The following is a 16,051-nucleotide window of genomic DNA, read 5'->3' as shown; positions in this document are numbered from 1 at the left end:
CTCACTGACGTCGGAGGCTACAGGCGCTGGCTCACTGACGTCGGAGGCTACAGGCGCTGGCTCACTGACATCTGAGACGACAGGCGCTGGCTCACTGACATCGGAGGCTACAGGCGCTGGCTCACTGACGTCGGAGGCTACTGGCGCTGGCTCACTGACATCGGAGGCTACTGGCTCGCTGGCCGTGGCAAGCGTGGGTTCTGGCTCGCTGGTCGTGGCAGGCGTGAGTTCGGCAATTCCCTCAGCTGGTATGTTGGTAGCCCGAGCTGGTAGATGGTCTTTAGGGATGCGTCGTCGAAGCCGGTGTGGGGGGCAACAGCGGAAAAGAAGTGGGAGAACTCGCGGATGGTCAACTCCGCCTGGGTCAGTTCCATGAGGTAAGCTGCTAGATCCATTTGTGGTCTATCGTTCTGTTACGAATGCAGACAGCGAAGGCAGATGAGGAGAGCGGATCTAAGCGCAAGCTTTACTTTATTAGAACACAAAGGAAAACCCTCAATGGGGAAATAAACATAACACAGAAAACACAGGCAGGGAACATACACCGGGCTAACAACATTCAACGATAGACAAGGACTGAACCAAAAAACCAGGATATAAATACAAAAACATGGGACAAAGGGGCCAATAAACAAACAGAACACAAACTAGATGACAAGGTGATTAACAGAAACCAAAAGGCAAATTAACAAGGGCAGGTGAAAACAATGAACAGTGAACACGAGGGAAAACAAGACTGTGGAGCTACAAAAGGGACAAAAGTGAAAACTAAGGGGCAACGGTAAAACAAGACAAGGTCATACATAACACTGCCACAGAAGAGAATTGGCCCAATCAGCACATCATGGTTCTCCCTCGCTGAAATCTAAACATGTTTTTTATATATAAATTGATTTGATACCTTTGGCTTATAGGTTACAACATAGTGATATGGTGAAGAAGTTATATGCAATAACAGTTCTGGTGGAAACACAACCAGGTGTGTTTAGGACAAATAAGGCTACATCTATATTAATCCGGATAGATTTGAAAATGGCATTTTCATTTTCGAAACTCTCTATGTCCACACTGTGTTTTCAAGCATTTTCCAAAATGTACTTGTCCACGAAATGTATGAAAACTCTTAAATCCCCTTACTGTGCATGTGAAAAATCATAGTTGCGTGTATGGTCTGAAATGCAATTGTCCTCGTGTTCCATCACCGGACACCAATTCCGAGTAAACATCCTGTCACCTTTGAAGGAATGCAATGCAAATGTTGTACAAAGTAACATTTATTTATAACAATATTATTAATGTGAAGATCAGGCACAATATCGGCATATTAACACAGGTCACCATCTTGATTGTTTTGATTGAATGGATCACATGACTGCATCACATGACAATAAATACATCATAGTTTTCAGATATATAAATTTTTCAGTCCACACTACAACGTGAAGACAGTGTTTTCAAATTTATCCACTTGGGAGAACGTTTTCAATAAGCTCAGTTTTCGCTGTCAAAAACGCTGTCTCTGTGTGAATGGAAAGCCAACACAATGAAAAAGAATCGACATAAAAATTATGAATCCTCTGATGACTGGTCGAAACAGAAATTCCTGCATCCTTTAAGAAGATACAGCTGCAGGTGAATGAGTTCAATACTTCAATACTTAGTCAGAGAAATTTTATTATATTTATTAATAAATGAGATTCAGATGGGACTAATAAAAGTACAATAATTTCTACTCTTTGTATTACTGAATTCAATTATCTTCAAGCTTCAACAAGTCAGTGTTATGGTTTAATATTAACAATTCAAATGTGTTCAGCTGTGGTGCTACAGATGGCATGTTTTGCTAGCAATCTGAGAGACACATGTTCCGTATGTAACTGCATTCACAAAAACAAAGGTGAACACGATTCGGAGGTTGCATTTTCAAATTAGTTTAAACAATTGTGATACAATTATGCATCACATCGTCAGGTAGTTGGTGAACCCCAGGTCTATTACACACTTTATTTGAGATATGTTCCCTATCCTGTGCGTAGATGATGCATGCTCAGCCCTCAGTACAGCACCTCCACCTCCTTCATTAGCTTTTATGTTTCTAAATAATGAATGTGTAGCCAGTGATGGAGTGCATCTGTGGGGAGGCTGCACTACAATTAAAGATGATTTACATTTGGATCATTTAGGTAAGCTGGCTGAGGAGCTTTCCTCTTCAGTGCGGTTTCTCCACCCTTTCCCCTCCTTGCCCTGATTTCCTTTTCTGCCTCCAGACAAGGTTATAATGGATACCATCAGATTTGACGCTGATGCACGTTCACATCTGCATGAGCTGACATTTATGTGTCGCCTGTTTGATGAAACAGGCATGGAAGACATACATCTGTCTGGTGGAGTTATTCTGGAGTTAGGGTTGGCTGCGCTGAAGGGGAACTGGAGTAGGTACTGTAAATGAGACACTGGGGACTTGAAGGGGTTTGCCTGTGACTTAGAGAGAGAGAGCCAGAGAAGTTGATTTTATCCCCAGCTTGACAAATGTGAGGGCTTTTCCATACCGCATGGGTGTCCCTCCTAAGATGGCACATTTTCACAGTCAGTGAGGGAACACTGTGCTGAGCTTATAAGGCAGAGGCTGGATTGTGAATGGATGAGATTCCTGAATCGAATAAAAGGAAGACCACTGACTAGATGCGTACTACGAGTTATCTGCCAGAACTATCGCAGAGGCTTGCATTTCTTTGTCATTCTGTACTGTCCGTCCATGAAAGATGGAAAAGGATGAATTTTCCTCTTTTAAAAATGCAATTTTCAAGCTTACAATATCAGTCTTTTTTCAATGTGAATACTGCTGCTCTACTAGTCTGTGATCAGTCTGTGATCTCTTTAAAGTTTCAAGGTAAACTACTGACTCCAAAAGTTGATCAGTTTGTAGGATCCTCATAAGAAAGTGAGGTGAAGTGTTCTTCGTTTAATCTTTCTTCTTGGATATAAAAAAAAAATTATATCACGAGATCTCATTTGTAGAGGCATGTGTCTCCTCAAGAGTTTCAGACGACATCTCAACTTGTCTTAAACTCTGCTCAGATTTGCCATGTTACCAAAGTCTGCTATCAAAACTCCAAAATCTCAATAAGAGTTCATCAAATTCTTCCAATACCTACACTAACAATAGTTAGAGTTAGAGTATAGAGCTAAAATATGTGGTTAGCATATTTTAGCTCTATACTCTAACTCTAACTAGTGTTCTAGTACTCAAGACCGGACCGGACACGGTTATCTTAAATAACCCATTTCTTAATGAAACCCATTTTTAAGGGTCAAATCAGGAATAAAAAGCTCCTCAAGGAAGCGATTGCGGGTCACCGCTTTTTACAGTTCTTACAAGGAATTTTAGGAGAAACAGCAGAAACAAATTTGATACAAATTAAACATAACTGAACACTCCAATTAAGTCTCCTGCACTAAAAGGGCAACCTCTGAGCATTTCAATTTTCTTTTGGGATCTAATTTTATTGCTTTTTACTTCAAGGTGTTTTAGTCTGACTCAATGCTGCTTTTCCTTCAACAGCCTGTTCTCTCTACAACACCTTCGGTCAACTGACTATTATTTTACTATTTTAAGAGCAAGATAAAGGGGAGCCAGAGACGCCAGTTCGAGAGAGAGATCCCATCTTCACCTTGCCTGTCCTTTACCTGTTACATTGATATCATTTAGAACAAAATATGTCCAAAATTGAATTGTTTGTATAGTTGGTTCGTAACAGCTCTCCAAGGCGAACTGTTAGGAAAAGTTTGTACTGGCTGCTAAACACCTTCTTTCTGCCATTGGTCCACATCATTGGTAGGTGTAATCTGGAGCTCCACATACTTTGAAGCCAACAACTAATTATCATTCACTCAGTTAAGATCAGTCAACATAAACACACTGGAATGTAGAGTTATTAGCTAGCTCATGCAAATTTACCTACATCTGTATGATTGTTCATGTAGAGACATTTTCATGACCATGTCATGCCAAATTTTTTCATTGTTTAATTAGTTTACAAAACATTCACATCTACTCATATATTAAGTGCCCATTCACTTTTTTGTTTTGTATGCTGCTACACACATGTGCCTTTTGCAAGCCATTCACATATTTGCCCAAATTAAGATAAGCCTCTCCTATTATCATTCTTTTGTCAGAATTCTGACCATTAAAACACTTTTATTCACCCATAGCTTTTTAGCGCATTAGCACCATGCATTCACAATGTAAAGAAGTACATTTACACATTATCTACTATCTATCATATGCAGTATATGACTTCAAACCAACATTGAGTAGTTACAGTAATACAGCTTCTTTTACTGATCTCATTTGACTTATACTCATAGAATGATGCATGAAGCCATTCATAACTCATTTAATGTCATATTAGTTGATGTAGTCTTGAGCATCCTTATATTCAAATATGGTCTCTAAAAGCCTCACACAGTGGTGCGGCCGGTCACTGAATGCTCGCAAACAGTATGTTGTTGCTCAGCTGTTTCAAACTTCTTTTTGGCTCTGAACAAAGGACAAAGATGCACTTTACAAGTGCTTTCCAGTTTTGTGTGCAATATCTCCATGAATTTGTTGTCTGAAGCTGAGACTAAAGCAGACCATGCCTATGCTGCATAGACGTTTTGCACCATTACACAATTTTCCCTCTAATCATTGGCTGAAGTTGCAGTTTAAAAAGCCAAACTGGCTCAGGTAAGGCAATCGATTTCAATTCACCAAGGAGCTCAGGAATGCAATTGATGTCAGAGCTGTTCAGACTTCTTGTCCAAGCATTCACATTGTCTTTGGAGCAATTGTTGGCAAGAGCGAACACAGAGGTCAAGTGCGGTACATGCTCGTCCAGCACAGTCGGCATGAATCTGTCAGGCAGCTGCCAATGTCTGGGCTCACAGTGGAGGTTGCCAATTAGTATGCCCTCACTCTACTGCCCACAGAGAGCAGAAGAAGGCATCCAGCACACCTGTCAATACTTACTGTTATAACAAAATGCATAATGCAACGCCATCTGCTCCTGGACCATGTTTGCCTAGATTTGAAGTGGTGGCACTCATTGTGGACATAATCAATTAAATTCGCATGTGAAATTGAAGATGGTTTAAAAGGTAATTAATAAAGGATTGGGATTGCATTTCTTTCTTTTGACATTTCTTTCAGCGTTTTTTCGCAGTTTCTAAATAACACTGATAGTCACTTCCAGTTTGAAAATTTTGGGCGTGTTGGTCTTGAAATATTCCACATAGAAAATCGCATAGGATCTACTCTTTTCCTGAATGCGGAAGTGTTCTATGATTCATAATAGAAGCCTATTTTCATTTTACAGTATCCACTGTTTTAACACACATCGGCTAATGCTTATAATTTTAATGACAGCAAACAATTGCAAAAGTTGAGCCTGAAGTAATTTTTACTCTAACTAACACTTTGACTTCATTTCGGAAGTTTTTACATTGCTTCTTATGGAAAACGGAACCAGAAAACAATCCAGCGGCAATCAGAATCATGAAAGTGCACATTGGTTGGTTAGAAAAAAATTGGTTATGATTTGTATAGACAGATTTCTGGTGATTTATAAAAAAAAAAAGAAAAAAAAAGGGCTTATAAAAAGTACTTTCCCACAAATCAAAATTTGAATTAAATCAATTAAGTTATTATTTATAAAGAAATTAAGGAACAATAAAATACAAAAGATCTTATAGGAGAAGAAAAAAAAAACAAGATCATTTTAAAAGAACAAGGAAAGAAATAAAAAAGAACTTAACTTTGATGTTGATGAAGAGTTATTGTGAAACAAGATAAATACTGAGCCAATTGGTGAATTGAAATACTTTAAGTACAGAGGCAAACAGTTCCAAAGACACAGCCCCCTATATGAAATTGCAAATTGACCAAGAAATATCCTGAAAAAAACAAACAACAGTAATTATAATAATTTTAAAGGAGCCTGGTAAAACATTCTTTTTTTAAGAAAAAATAAATTGACATACTTGAAGGTGATTAATTTCATAAACATAAAGAATTTGTATTTTCTGAAAAAGTGGACAAGAGGTGTCTTGAAACTTAGATGAAGTTAACCATTCTAACAATTCTTTTCTGAAGAAGGTACATACAAGAGAGGATTCTTTTATATGTACAAGCCCAGATGATGTTACAGTATGACAAATGCAGATATATCATAGAGTAATACAAATAAATAAGTATTTCATTAGGTAAGAATGGCTTAATTCTTCCGATGATATCAATATTCTTACCTTCCAGGTGTACTGTCATGGTTCTGTCACCTTGTCAGGTTGGGTTTTGTCTGACAAGGACCATGGCATCATTGTCCCCTATTTTCTGTCTTGTGTTTCCTGTCCTGTCTTTGTGTGCGAGTTACTGCCGCTGTGTGCTCCGGTGACGTCACTGTTCTGTCACCTTATCAGGTTGGGTTTTTGTCTTACGAGACCATGGCATCATTGTTCCCTGTCTGTCTTGTGTTTCGTATACGTTCTTTGTGTGTGTGCACACAGGTCTAGTTGAGAGTTACCACCATGCGTGAGTTACCGCCATGCGAACTCCAGTGATATTACATGGGAACCCAGATTGTTTCCATGGGAACTCCAATCATACCAACTTTCATCTGGCAAGCGGCACCTGTTTCTTGTTGTTTCATGCCTATATGAATTCCCTCGAGTTACTTGTCCTTCGCTGGTTTGTTGAATGTTAAATGTAGTTCATTGTTGACTGAATATAGTTATGTAGTTCAGTGTTGACTGAATGTGCTTCATTATAGTAAGCTGTTTGGTGTGAAGAAACAAACATTACTCTGCCTAGTTGGTCCTGTCTCGTATATATGTTGGTTGCCTGCTTGTCGGGTGTGTGGTTGCCTTCCAGTTAGCTGTGTTGCAGCTAAGTTTCCACAGAGGATACCTCGTCTTTACCCGCAAGATAGATAACCCTTCCCTGCAGGGCGTCATTCTGCACCTCACAAAGCTTCAACGGATGATTCTACAAACCCAATCCTGACTTCCACAACGCACACACTTTTTCACGAACACACTCTTCACGGATTTCCACAGGTGCGGCCTCAGCGCACATGCTTCTCTGTCATCTCTCTCCTCTGTTGCAGCCTTTGCTGGGATCCTCAACATCCACTGTGACTGTTCATTTGTTGTAAATAAGTCCTTTGAACTGTTCCTCTGCTTTTGGATCTGTTTGTCTCGCTATCGCTCATGACACAAATAGGATAAGGAATGCATTCTTTGAGTAAAGATATAAATCAGTCACATAGATTAGAAAAAGCAGAGGCCCCAATATTGAACCTTAGGGAATGCCATATTAAATGTACTTAATTTCAGAAATAGAACCAATCCATGATACTTTCTGTTTTCTGTTATAAAGATAGCCCATGTTAAGTGCACCGTAAAGTTGCAATTTCTGTAATAAAATCCTGGTCTATGAAAACACCTGTAGTTATTTCATAGGTGTCCAGTGCTGTTACATTTTTTCAGTTGAATTAGAGCCATGGAGGTGAAATGCTTTTGATGGAAACCATATTTTGTGATGATATAATACATTATGTGTTTGCAGGAGGCACATGAGTCAGCCCACCTAGACAAAAATTATTGAACTCATTGGCCACCTCCTAAATGCTGTTCAAGCAATCTTCCTTCAATCACTCCCTCTTTACCCTGTCAGAAAGGTGAAATCATTCAAGGGAGATTGTCAAATGGTGAGCAGCCAATGGAATTGTGAAACAACACTTAAAGTGGAGCTTAACTTTTGACACCACTCAACCATCTCTTCCTACCCAAGGCCCAAATGCGCTTGGCATCACGATCCTCAGGCGTCTGACCAATCTGATAAATTTTTGTCTGAAGTTATTTACATAGTTGCTAAGTTGGTATGATACCTAGTATGTTTAGAATTTGTTTTTAAAAACATGCAGTGTAATCCAGCCTTAAATCTACCAATCATTCTATGTTTTTAGTAAATATAATAAATGTGTATTATGACAAATTCTTAGAAAAAATCTTTGGAGAGGTGAGACCATGAAAAGCTTTTTTTGGGACAAAATGAGAGTCAGCATGTACTGTAAGCATGCGTTATTAAGTGCTGCATATTACCTCGTTCCCAGGGAACAGGGTTACGCAAGGCTCTATTTCATCTTTTGCCTACAAATTGAGATTTTTCACCACATTTGGCTGATACAGGAAAAAGCTTTGGAGGGATTAGAGCTGATGAGAAAAACTGTCATTTGTACTGTGTGGACCACCACAATCTTTATTTAATTGACTTAAAGAGTGGCAATGTCAGATTCCATAATTGTGTGGTTGAAATTGGCTTCCCAACTCACCTCAAGATATAAAAGCAAGAATATTGTTTAAATAATAATAATAACCTTTATTTTATATAGCACCTTTAAAGAAACCTCTCAAAGCACTTTATATAGAAAGGAAAAATGCAAATGTAAAAATACAGAGCTAAATACAAATGGATAAAACATGCATCTCAAAACAATGATAAAACACAGATAATAAAGTGATAGAATTAAATTAATTAAATACAATAGTATCGATTAAAAGCCTCTTTGAAAAAATAAGTTTCAAGATATGATTTAAACACACTAAACGACTGAAGTTCTCACAGCCTTGCAATGTTTCTAAGATGATAAAATTATGTTTTAACAGTATTTTTTACATGTGGATCAAATGTCAAATTTGCATCAAATATAACACCCAGATTTTTTTTATTTGTTTTTTAAGCTCCAAAACTGAGCCCTGAATGGACAGAGTTAATGAGCCAGCCTTTTGTAGCTGGTGAGGAGATCCAATAAGCATAACCTCTGTCATATTACTGTTAAGACAAAGAACATTTTGTGCCATCCAAGTTTTTATCTTTGAAATGCAGTTTGAAAAAAAGGCATCTGCCAGAGTTTTACCATTTAGAATGAATATATATCTGTGTGTCGTCTGCGTAGAATTGATAATTAAGACCAAGTGGTCTTAAATGCTGACCAAGAGGAAAAATATAAATACTAAAAAGTAAAGGGCCCAAAATTGAACCCTGTGGGAGACCAGAGTGGACTGAACCAATCTGTAACCACCTAGAGAGACAAACTGTCTAAGCTCAGAGAGGTAGGACCTGAACCAGTTTAATGCAGTACCGGAGACACCAAAGACTGATTCAAGATGGTTGAGTGTGTTCAACATTGTCGAAAGCAGCACTGAGATCAAGAAGGATGAGAACAGAAAAAGAGCCTGAGTCTGAAGCCATTAACAAGTCAATAGTGACCTATACTAGAGCCGCTTCTGTACTATTACATTTCTGAAAACCAGACTGAAATGGCTCAAAGAGATCATTGACAATGGTGATTGTGTAATTGAGAGGCAACAGCTTACTCTAAGATTTTTGCAAGTATGGGAAGATTTGAAATGGGACGGAAGTCACTCAAATTGTCCAAATCCATATTAGGCTTTTTTGGAACTGGAGTTATAGTAGTAATTTGAAATGCTGCAGGCACAACACCAGTATGCAAGGAGTCATTTATTATATCTAAAACAATGGACGACAAGCAGCCTTCATTGGGTGCAGACTGTCATTATACCATGGAGAAGAACGCAAAGAGGAGGTAGTCCATGATTTCAGTGGAGCAAAATCATCTAACAGTGTTTAACAGAGAAATCTTGTCTTCAAGAAGATCAGAAGAAGAAAAACAACTTAAAGAAGAAACAATAGAGTTTGTAAAAGCTGACAAATCAATAGATTTCCATTTATGATATTGTACAGTGTGAGAAGAATTCATGTTTGGTAATTCCATATTAAAAATGATGGCTAAATGGTCAGAACTCTAACCCTAAATCGACAGAAGAAAACTCAGACACAAAATAACTATTTGCAAAAACGTTTATGGTGTGATCTTTGTTATGCGTAGAACAGTCAACAAACTGGATCAAATCAAACACTCCAATAAAGACAGAAAATCCTTTGTCAATCCTTGTGTCTTTTGTGTCAATGTGGATGTTAAAGTTCCACAAAATAAGAATTCTCTTGAACTTGAGGCACAGCAGAGACATCAAATCAACAAACTCAGACAAAAAGGCTTCATTAGTCTTAGGAGGTCTGTTGACTCTAGCGATGATGGTAGTTTGAGGGGCAGAGACACTCAGAACGAGGCACTCAAATGAAGTGAACTGTGGTACAGACACAGGACTTGAGTGTATTTTAGGTTGTGAAGCACCATAATACCCCCACCTCTGCCAGAGTGTCTTGGGAGATCAAACAACCCAAAGTCTGTGGGATTAATTTGATTAAAGAGGAAACCATCACTCTGTTTATGCATAAAAAGTCTTGTTTTTTTTTGTTTTTTTTCAGTTAAAATGTCAGATAACAGCAGAGCCTTGTTATTCACAGAGCATGCATTAAATAACGCTGTTTTAACCAGACACAAAGACAGATAAGAAGACGGGGAAACCTCCAGATGTGGAAGCGATGACAAATTGTATAAATCAGTCTTTTGGCTTTCTGTCGAAACAGTGGAATAGAGATGGCAGTCGAAGGCAAAGAGACAAAACTGCATCTTGAACTGTGATGCATGTAGTGTTTTGGACGCAATATTCCATTAATTTAACAAAGTTCATGAGTGTCTTTCGGCAAATAATTGTTCCATTTTAAATTTAGTAGCTGCTGTGCAGTGTACATTAAAGCCATGACAGGACCCACATCCACAGTATCCTCAAAGTGATGTAAATCCTGGGCAAGGCGACAGCAGGTTTGACTTCACCATAGGATGCTCACAGATAATAACAGCTGTCCAAAGTTTAAAAGGTAATTCCACATCAAAACGAAGAATAAAATAGTGCTCTGATATAAAAATTAAAACCTAAAGGCTCTGAAAAACCCACACTACCAGTAAAATAAATAAATAAAGGTTGAGAGGTGTGGCAGACAAATGCACCAGCGTTCCCTATCAACCGGAAAATGGCAGTTTTTTTACCCTTGTTGTTATCATCCTAAACACTTGAGACACAACATCATAGAGAGCTTGCATGAGCTATGGAGGTGACTTTGAAGGTATTTGGCCCAAACATGTTGCTCAACTATGAACCATATATGAACATTGAAACTGTCTCCAGGGAATATCCATGTTTACTTGAACAATCTAAAGCCCACCCCACATCATGTAAGTGTAATGTGTGTTGTGTAATATATGCAGGTGACCTTGAAGATGTTTTAAAGGGGTGATCACGCATATACTTGCAAAGTGTTAAATGATCCATTCTCTCTCCTGACACTGGCTCTGTAGCTGGATATCCTCTATTTTTCTGGGTCATTCTTCCGAAGTGCCCTTCTCCCTGATGGATCACTGCAGGAGGAGAATGGATTGCATCCTATCCCTTGCCTGGTGCATGGCATTTCATCCTTTCTTTTCCATTCATCCATAACTTACATGGGCAGTTTGTTATTGTGCAGTAGCCACTGTTTACGCTTCAAATACATGTATTTGAGAAGATCTACAAGACTAAAGATTCCATACCTCATCTATTCTAGACAACACCTACTGTTCCGTGTTTTCATTCACATGTATGTAATGAAAGCAATGCCTCATTTTACCAAGCAACAGACACTTCTTGATGGATTATTACTCACCATTATGTTCAAGCTCCTCAACATCTGGTCTCCATCAGGAAAATATGCTAAGTTCTCAAACTATTCTTCTTTTGGTGGCACAATCGTCAATTACTGTATATCTGGTGGTTGATGGGTTCTCTACTTTCTGCTATCAATATTCAGTGATAAAGGTAATCATCTGGTTAAGACTTTATTCTCTAAAAAAAACTCTATTCTCTATTCAGAATATTCCTGCTTATGTAAAACGAAGGAACCGAAACATGGTTCGTCTTTTTTGTTCTTCTTCATCTTTAAACTGTGCTAAATTTGAGAATGTTAAGTGTTCTTGAGCTCTGGAAAGGTGCTATATAAATGTAAAATTATAATAACTATAGTAATAAATTAATAATTATTATTTGGCTAAATGGTGTCCTATCATAAAAATACAGATTTAGACTTTAAGGACTTTCACCTGTTAGTAGGCTATATTGATCTATTTTCATTTATTTTAATGTTTGAATTTGTATTTATTATTCACTGCAAAATGCCTCCTTGACATTTCACATTTTGCTTCACATCTCCTGCCTCCAGAATAATGTTGTTATACATGCACAGACAAATGAAAATTCTGTTTCATGTAGATATTAATATCAGAAATACCAGGAGAGAAACCACAGTTAAAAACATATTCCACAGTTAATGTAGCCAACAAATTCAGCTTCATCTCACAAGAAAAAAAATAATAAAATAACAATTTAATTTAAATAATAATTGTATAATAATAATTATTATTATTTTTATTAGGATATTATTATGAAAAGGCATATATAAGGATTTATTTTTTTAATAGAAACTATAAATGTAAGAGTAACATTTAAAAATGGGTGTTTCATTTAGCTTTTACACACTTCAGGGTTAAGCCCCGCCCATGCCTGGTTCTATCCAAATACAGAGACAGGCACAGATAATTTCGTCATATTAACAAATACAGATAATAGTTTCACTGCACACCCCTGGTTGCTAAATTTGTGTTGGTATTGCACAAACAACGTTGCCCTTATCAGAGGGTTTAATTGCAAAATGTTGTTTTGTGCTTTTGCAGGGGCTTTGCACAACCTTGCCTTCTTTTCACAAGGGCTTATTCCAAGCATGGGCTCATACACAAGCATTGTTTACCCTTCTGCAAAGATATTGCATAAACAAGTCTCAACCATTCACTGGGGCTATTCAATTCTCATAAGCTAGATTAACTTTCTGCAGGTCATACAGCCACATACAGGCTTATGATTGTATCATTCATTTATATTTCTTCTTTGACATTTGTCCCTAATCTTCTGAAGACCTGGTTGTTATCCTGAGTCTAATTATTTGGTTTTGTATTTTATTTTGGGGGCTCAGGTTAAACTAGGTCCTAATTCCTTTTGGGGTAAGCTCTGCTCCCCTGAATTTGCAGAAAAGCTAATTTGCATGAGAAAATAATTAGAGGCAAATTTGCTGCATAAGGGTAGGCCTAAAATATAAACTCTTAATAAATATATCTCAATGTATTATATATTAAATATGTACTTCCCTCAGTGGCAAGTACTGAGGGAAGTACATAGTACTGAGGGAAGTACTAGATTTCAGCTCAGCATTCAACACAATCATTCCCCAGCACCTGATTGGAAAGCTGAACCTGCTGGGCCTGGACACCTCCCTCTGCAACTGGATCCTGGACTTCCTGACTGGGAGACCTCAGTCAGTCCGGATCGGGAACAGCATCTCCACCACTACCACACTGAGCACTGGGGCCCCCCAGGGCTGTGTGCTCAGTCCACTGCTGTTCACTCTGCTGACTCACGACTGTGCAGCAATGCACAGCTCGAATCACATCATCAAGTTCGCCGATGACACGACCGTGGTGGGTCTCATCAGCAAGAACAACGAGTGAGCATACAGAGAGGAGGTGCAGCGGCTGACGAACTGGTGTAGAGCCAACAACCTGTCCCTGAATGTCGACAAAACAAAAGAGATGGTTGTTGACTTTAGGAGAGCACAAGGTGAACACACTCCACTGAACATCGACGGCTCCTCTGTGGAGATCGTCAAGAGCACCAAATTCCTTGGTGTTCACCTGGCGGAGAACCTCACCTGGTCCCTCAACACCAGCTCTATCACCAAGAAAGCCCAGCAGCGTCTCTACTTTCTTCGAAGGCTGAGGAAAGCACATCTCCCAACCCCCATCCTCACTACATTCTATAGAGGGACTATTGAGAGCATCCTGAGCAGCTGCATCACTGCCTGGTTTGGGACTTGCACCGCTTCGGACCGCAAAGCCCTGCAGAGGATAGTGAGGACAGCTGAGAAGATCATTGGGGTCTCTCTTCCCTCCATCAAAGACATTTACAAAAAACACTGTATCCACAAAGCAACCAGCATTGTGGACGACCCCACACACCCCTCACACAAACTCTTTACCCTCCTCCCGTCTGGCAAGAGGTACCGAAGCATTCGGGCCCTCACGGCCAGACTGTGTAACAGCTTCTTCCCCAAGCCATCAGACTTCTCAATACTCAGAGACTGGTTTGACACACACGTGTCCTGAGTTGCACTTTAATAACTGTCACTTTATAACTGTCTGCTACCTCAATAACTGCTATGTGCATAGAACATTATCTCATAGTATGTTATGTTTACATTTTTAGAAACTGTCATCTTTTTGCACTACTGAGTACTGGTCGGCGCTGCACTGTCTATTGTCCTGTTCATTGTCAGTAATTTGTTGTACTGTCCTGTACTTTTTGCACATGTTTGCACGTGCACTTTATATAGGTATATATAGGTAGTTTATATAGGTACTTTATTTCGTTGTGTAGTCTCATGTGGTCCTATGTTGGTCCTTTGTTGTTTTTATGTAGCACCATGGTCCTGGAGGAACGTTGTCTCATTTTGCTGTGTACTGTACTAACTGTATATGGTTGAAACGACAATAAAAACCACTTGACTTGACTTGACTTGGCACTCTTTAATAAAAAAATACAAAAATACTTGTAAAAGATACAAGGCGAGTGACTTCATTGCGTCAGGATCTTTTGCAATTTGTAACTCAAAACCTGGAACAGGTAAGCCATGTAGCATAAGTTACCATGGCGATGAACACTGGTAAAAACTAACCCACCTTGAGACCAAAAAAAAGAGTTTGCAAACTAAACTCAAACTCACTGTAACAATTGCAGGAATGAGGTGAGAGAAGGAGGATCTGTGTGGAGGCTTTTTATTAAAAACTTTATTAAACATAAATAACTCAAAACACGAAACACAGAACAAACATTACATACATGAAGGAAAAGAACTGGAAAAGACAAAGGTAACATGAGGGCATTATATACACAGGACTTAACAAGGGTAACAAGACACAGCTGGGATTCATCTTGTGAAACACAGAGAACAGAGACACAACCAAAACCCAAAACTCAAGTGTTAAAGGAGCCACAAGAGCAGGAGGCGGAAGCTCAGGGGGCTGAGCCACAGGAGGCAGAGACTCAGGGGCGGAGCTGCAGCAGTCAAGGGCTCAGGGGGTGGAGCCACAGGAGGTTCAAGAGGCAAAGCAGCAGAAAGTTCAAGCAAGGCGGTGGCCACCCGAAACAGGATAGCAACTGCTAGGCAGGGGTCATACTGAAAGTTGGCTGTTTCTGGACACTGAACAGACTGGTGTCTGACAGGTGCTGGTTACTGAACTGAGCAATAGCCTAGTGGTATGTTTCTGACAGGTGCTGTTAATTAGACTGAGCAAAGGGCAGGTCGACGGCCGCAATGGACTGGTAGTCGGATAGTTGACTGTTGACAAGTCTGTTCAGTCCCATGTCACTGACTCAGGGAACTGGACAGCCTTAGGGTACTGGACAGGCTCGTCGACAGCCTCAGGGAACAGGACAGCCTTGTCGACAGCCTCAGGGAAGGGAACAGGCTCGTTGACATCTTCAGGGAACTGAAAAGGCTCATCGACAGCCTCAGGGAACTAGACAGGCTCAAGGAAATAGACAGATTCAGGGAACTCAATAGGCTCGTCGACAGCCTCAGGGAACTGGACAGACTTGTGGATCTGGATAGATTCAGGAAACTGAACTGTCTCAGGGAACTGAATGGGCTAGTTGATAGCCTCAGGAAACTGGGAAACAACCTCCATGGCAATGAGCACTGGCAGTGACAGGGGAATGACCTCCATGTCCATGAGTGTTGACAGCAGCAGAGGAATGGCTTTGTGGCCGTGAGCACTGGCAGCAACGAGGAAACAACCTCCGTAGCTGGGAGCGCTGGCAGCAACTGGACAATTAAGGCGCTCGCTCTGAGATGGTCAAGGCTTCCGGTGCTGGCTCTGGGACAGTTGAGGCTTCAAGCGCTGGCTCTGGGACAGTTGAGGCTTCTGGCACTGGTTCTGGGAAATTC

Source organism: Xyrauchen texanus, chromosome 42, assembly GCF_025860055.1.
Source record: "Xyrauchen texanus isolate HMW12.3.18 chromosome 42, RBS_HiC_50CHRs, whole genome shotgun sequence".
Taxonomy (NCBI): domain Eukaryota; kingdom Metazoa; phylum Chordata; class Actinopteri; order Cypriniformes; family Catostomidae; genus Xyrauchen; species Xyrauchen texanus.
Note: the sequence above shows the minus strand (reverse complement) of the source record.